Here is a 6,138-nt window from a genome sequence, read left to right as displayed (position 1 = left end):
TTGCCCGGGTCCTCCCTCTTCCCTTTTTTGAAGATGGGGACCCCGTTGGCTTTCTTCCAGTCATCTGGCACCTGGCCAGAGCACCACGAGTGCTCATAAAGCCGTGCCAGGGGCCCTGCAATAACCCCTGCCAATTCCCTCAACACCCTGGGGTGGAGAGCATCTGGACCTGCTGATTTGAACACGCCCAGCCCCTCCAGAAGCGCTGTAACCCAGTCCTCCCCAACCTTAGGCCTGGCAGCGTTTCTCCCAAGTCCGTCTGGAATCCTGGTCGGTGAGTCCCAGTCCCTGCGCAGGAAAATGGAGGTGAAGAATTTGTTAAAGAGGTCTGCTTTCTCCTCTGGTGCAACCACCAGATTGCCAAGCATATCCTGCAGGGGCCCCACATTACCTGGTGCCTGCTTCATTCTCCCGATATATTTAAAAAAGGACTTTTTATTATCTTTGATCCTTGATGCTAGCCCTAGCTCCGTATCTGCCTTAGCTTTTCTAACAGCCCCCCTACAGACCCAAGTGGTGGAGGTATACTCCTCTTTGGTGATAGCCCCTCTCTTCCACTGGATGTATGCCTCCTTTTTGGCAATCAGGCATTCACGAATGCCCTTGATGGGCCAGGGGGGCTTTTGGGCACTCTTGCCCCGCTTGCTTCTTGTTGGGATTGTCACCCCTTGGGCTCTGAGTATCGTCTCCTTGGGCTCTGAGTATTGCCTCCCTTGCTTCAAAGTAGTTTATACTCATGCTATCAAAAAAAGAGACAGATGAGTTGGACAAAGACAAAGCAGCCCCAGGGGGCTAACAAATTCTGGGATGTGTGAAAGCCTTCTTAGGAGGGAGAAAATCCCATGGAATCAGAGAGTAGATATGATCATACCGTGACTATCTGCACAATCTACTGAGCGTGACAAACAGCATCTCAAGGAGACAAACTGAAAATTACTACCATATGCACTCAGCTCCCAAGACAAGATTTTTCCCCCTATTTAACATGGGGAAAAAGCCCATTGTCTAGAATCAAGCATGAAGCAGCAGGTGGGGGGCAGGCAACTGCTGTAGCTCCAGTTCTGGCCCAGACCCACAGCCTCAGGCCCCGCTACCTGTTCCCCACCCCTCTGTTTAGCCTTGATCTGGCAACCAGCATGGGGCATAGCCTGAGTCCAGCCTGGTAGCAGCAGCTGCCACTGCAACTTGACTGAGCTGGAGCCATGCCCCATGCTCCAGGCTAGAGTGGGGATGGAGTCTGCCAGCAATGGAGCAAGGGTAAGCAGTGGCAGGGAAGAGCAGCGCCTTCACCCCTGGTCCCTCTGCTCCCCCCACCATCTGCCCTCTTGCCACTGCTTTTCCGTACTGCAGCAGTGGATTGGATGGATGAATTTAAGATGACCCTGCAATACTTAGATTCTGCACGTAGAAAATTAAACATGAAAAATGTTATAAGTCACCTTAAATTCAGGATCATTTTGGATTTGGGTAACATGGTAGTATGCTTTTTCCCCCCCTCAATCTCACCTCTAAAAGATTTTATTGGAGGCTTCCTCCCACCCTTGCTCTTTTAGATTATTGTGACAATAGAACCAAAAGAACTAAAAGGAGATCTAAGAGTTGGACAACTTCCTAGAGAAGATTTCTATTTGTTCAGTAACTTTGGAAACCAGCTATTTTTTTTTTTATAACACCCCCTTATAAAACAGGTAAAAGGAGCATGGCAGATGTAAACTGGGGGAAAGAGATGCATACTGCATACAGATCTGCAGTACACAACACGGAAAATTTCTAGGAGTACTGTAGCTCACAGAGCAGTCACAGAATTTGTTTAACTTAGATGTGTGGCTGTGAAGTATGCTAGCATAAAGAAGTAAAAAGATGGCCTAGCACTCCCATTCCCCCACCCTCCTTTTTCATTGGGTTTCAGGTTATGTGCTGCACTTATTACTGCAGAAAGTGGGTGAGATGGAACACCCTTATACCAGTATCCTGAGACAACAGAATGCTCCAGTTCAGTCTAGTGGGGAGAACAATTCTCAAGAGACAAGGGAAAGTTTTCATGACTGGGGCCTTTTCTACCCAACTTCTTGTTGAAAAATACAAGCTTACTACATGGGCAAGGTGATCATATATTCCAGTTTGGCCGGGACAGTCCCAGTTTTCATAGGCTGTCCTGACCAGTTGGTGAAAAATGAAGCAAAAGTCCTGAATTGGCTGGGGAGGTGGAGGCGCACCCATGCCCACACATGCCTGGCCTGATTCTTCCAGAGCAGCAGCTGGAGGCTGATGGTGAGGGATTGCAGGCCTGAGCAGCACTCCTTCTGCCTGGGGCAGGGATTGGTTGGGACAGGGTGGGCTGGGGCTTAAGCACCGGCACGGAGGGAAGCCAGAATGGCCACCTACTACCGGCAGCCTTGTGCTCTGCCACTACGGTCACTACTGAGGACCTAGCTGTGGGTGGCAGCCCCATGCAACTTTCAGCAGCAGGTGGGAGGTGCCATATATTCACACACTCTGGGATGGCAGAGCCTGGGGGGCACCACACAGGGGCCACTCCCAGCCGGGTCCAGCTTCTGCACATAGACGCTCAACACTGTCCTGCCCCACCCTGCTCCAACACGCCATCAGGGCTCCTGGGAGCTGCAGGGTCAGAGCCAGCCAAGTTCAACATCCTCATGTGCAAATATACCAAACAGCACCCTGGCTGCCACCCCCCACGGGTGTGTGTGCGCATCTGAATGGGGAAGGGGATGCAGAGGTATGGGGGGGGGTGCGTGCGCATGTGTGCACACACACACACACACACGTGTCCACCCCCACCTCCAGCTCCCCAGCTTGGTGCCTGAAGGATGCCAATTGGTTAGGTCCTCCCTTGCAAACTCGGACAGGAGCCAGTGGTCACAGCAAAATGTTGGATGCAGGGGGCAGATGCCACTTGCAGCAGCCAGAGGCTTCCTTGCTGGGGAGCAGGGTAGGGGAAGCTGGGAGCTGCGAGCACCACAGGGCAAAGGAGAGCAGGCACTGAGCTCACTGGCATTGTGGATGAGGGCCAGGTGGCAGGCTGATAGCATGGCAACTACCCTTGCACATGCTGTGTACTGGGCTGGAAGAGGAAGCAGGGCGGGGAAAGTGGGGGGGATGGGGGATGGTATGTGCCTTGCCCCCATTCTGGATTTCCTTAAAAAAATATATGGTCACCCTACACATGGGTAAACATGTATACTGGAGCAGTTTACATTGGTTTCCAGGGTAAAGAACAAACACAAGTGAGGTTACCACCCAGTGCATAGCTCACACATTTGACAGCTATTTTTGTGCCTTGCCACTATATGTTATGGTGGGGTAGATATCACTTTTGTCATTTGTTGTTCCTAAGAGAGAAGGAACTTCGTTTTCTGGGAGTTTGAATCCAAGCACTCAGAAGTCCAAGAACAATTCCACTGGTCATGAGCCAGGCAAAAAATACCATAACTGTGAGGCTGAGCATCAGATCCCATTGCAGCATACTGCTGGTGCAAGGGAAGCCCGGTATCATGTTCACCAGCAGGTAGCAAGCTTGGCTCCTTGTGCTCTCCTGCTTGGAAAACCTGATCAGCTGGCTAGAGCTCCCAGCTGCAGGAGTACACAGGAGCCCTTGGCTCCAATGTGCTCCTGCAGTGGGGAGCCCCAAACAGCTGATGGGAGGTCCCAGCTAGGGGATGCATGGGAGGTCTCCCAGCTGGGAGTCCCAGTCACCTGATCAGAGCTCCCAGCCAGGGGAGTACAGGAGAGCCTTTGGTTCTGATGTGCACCCCTGGCTGGGAGCACCCATCAGCTGATTGGGGCTCCCAGCTGGAGTAGCTCACATAGTATACTCCTGGGGCTAGGAGCCCCAATCAACTGACAGGTGGTCCCCACCACTGAAGTGCATTAGAGCCAAGGGCTCCATGGACTCCCCCAGCTGAGAGCCCCTGGTCAGCTGACCAGCACTCCTAGCCAGTGGAGCACACAGAAGTTTTGAAAAGATCCAGTGTGCTTCAGAAGCTGGGAGCACTCACCACATTCAGTTAAAGGTGCGATAGGAACCAGTCAACACATTATTATATAAAATGTAGCTTATTCCTCATTTTGTCACACTATTAATGTAATTAAATATACAACCAGGTCACTACTTAAAATATGTCTAAATTATAAGACATGACAGGGGCTTATCTGGCAGGATCTAAGCAAAAGTTTGTACACATGTTTTCAGACCTCGTTATGCCTCACTTGGAAATCATAAGAAAAACAGGCTCTCAGAATGCAATGGACACCAGATGCTATTAGATTTTCCAGAGGATTGAAAAAGCCCTATGTAAACAACCAGTGGTCAGAGCTCCAGGCTTCACAAAGTTGTTCATTCACATAGAGATGGAGGCTTTAGCATAGGGTACCTAGTGGCCCAATCCCAGAAAAACAAAAAGAACACCCAGTATTAAATGTCAGTAGAAAGCCATTCTGACTTGAGGTGGCTATGGTATGATCAAGGAAAAATGCCTGGCAGTAACGTAAACAAGAGAAATCCTCTGCTATTATTGACTTGGAAGCCATTTCAACTTGATAATAAATCATCTGTCCCTGAGGAAGCTGCATATCATGAAAGAGACAAATGCAAGGATCATGTGTTGGTATCTTAGTTTGGAGCCACACACCAAAGGAGAAAGTTATTCGTTGGTAAATGTTTGCCATAAGTATATAAAAGCACAGTAGCGTAACTAAGGCTGGGTGACTGGGGCACAAGCCCTAGTTGTTGGTTATGGGTGAAGTGTGGGAAGAAGAGAGAGACACTGGAATGGAGGCATGGGGCATGGTAATGGTGATAGGGGCCAGGCTCCACATGGGCTTTCCCAGGGTCTGTCAGTTCCACACATCCAGACCAGAGGCAGAAGGCCCCTCATCACCTTCACTCCCCTTCCCCTGTGTGGCCAACAGCTACTGGCTTAACTCTCACACCATCACCACCAAATTGAGGCATTTACAGCATCATTCCAGATGCAGTTCCCCCGGAGCCGTGAAACAGTTAAACCTGTAGCTTCCGGCTAACAGCAAGGGAAGGGGAGTGAGCCCTTACTATATGGTGGGTAAGACTCTGCCTTACCCCTTACCTCTGTTCTGCAGTCAGCACTAACTTCCCCCCCACCCCCCTCAGTTCTGCCCAGGGTGCTGAAATAGTTTGATACGCATATCTAGAATCATGCACAAATCTTAAACAAGGATACAGATAACAGACTTATCAAGTATCTCATTCTAATAATGTGCTCTGTATTTGTGAATATGCTAACTTACTTATAAAACTTTCCTGATATAATTGTATACATAAAAGTTCTGATTCTTATTTACTTTAAATGAGAATGACATTGCCAAGACACCATAAAAAGTGTAAAGTCTTTTTAGGGTAAAGAAGACCTTCTGTTTCCTGCTAACCTAAAAATATAAAAGTAACATTAAAATTTATGACATTTCTTCATATGACATGCATTTACCTGATTACAGATGTTTAAATTACAGTTCTTGATACCACATATATCTGCACATTGAGAATATGTAATAAGCATGCTGACAGTTGCCTCTAATCAGAAGAAGCAACAACCAATCACGTAAAACTAATGACTGCTTTTCTTTCAAAAAATATATAACAGCTCACCTAAATATTTTCCACTAATTAGTAGCAGCTAGGGTAGCTAAAACTGGAAATCAATTCCATTATAATCTCTGTATGTTCAAATTGGCAACTTCCCAAATATTCACAGCTAGACTTGTAATTTTATCTCTGCTCAAATAATTTTTTGAAAAGGTTTAAGCAAAATTTTGTATATATTGATTAGGTTTGTATTAGGCAGACAGAACCCCAAAAGGGTATTAGCATTTTATTAGGTCAGGAAACATACCGATCTTTGTGAGGGAAGATTTTCCAAACCTCACAAAGAAAAGGGGCTTCTTTCCATCCAACATTCTTTGCATTTTTAATGTTGCAAAATCTTTTTTTTTTTAAATCAAAGGTTCAGATATATTAATAATGTTTTATCAAACATTTGGTCAACAATTAATTTCTGACTTTATAATACAAAGTTCCAATGAACTCAGACATTTTTCAAGAATACATTCTTAATAACTGAATTTGCACTTACCCATGGTTCT

General features: G+C 47.2%; 1 protein-coding gene across 1 annotated transcript in view; it reads right to left on the bottom strand.

The window, feature by feature from the left end:
• Nucleotides 1-6,138, bottom strand: part of CCDC7 (coiled-coil domain containing 7) — a gene marked incomplete at its 5' end in the record, with an annotated part of 170,022 nt that overhangs the window by 72,696 nt on the left and 91,188 nt on the right. The window lies entirely within an intron of this gene.

Source organism: Alligator sinensis, unplaced genomic scaffold (genome assembly GCF_000455745.1).
Source record: "Alligator sinensis unplaced genomic scaffold, ASM45574v1 scaffold309_2, whole genome shotgun sequence".
In the NCBI taxonomy this organism is placed as follows: domain Eukaryota; kingdom Metazoa; phylum Chordata; order Crocodylia; family Alligatoridae; genus Alligator; species Alligator sinensis.
This window is presented reverse-complemented; position numbering and strand designations above follow the sequence as displayed.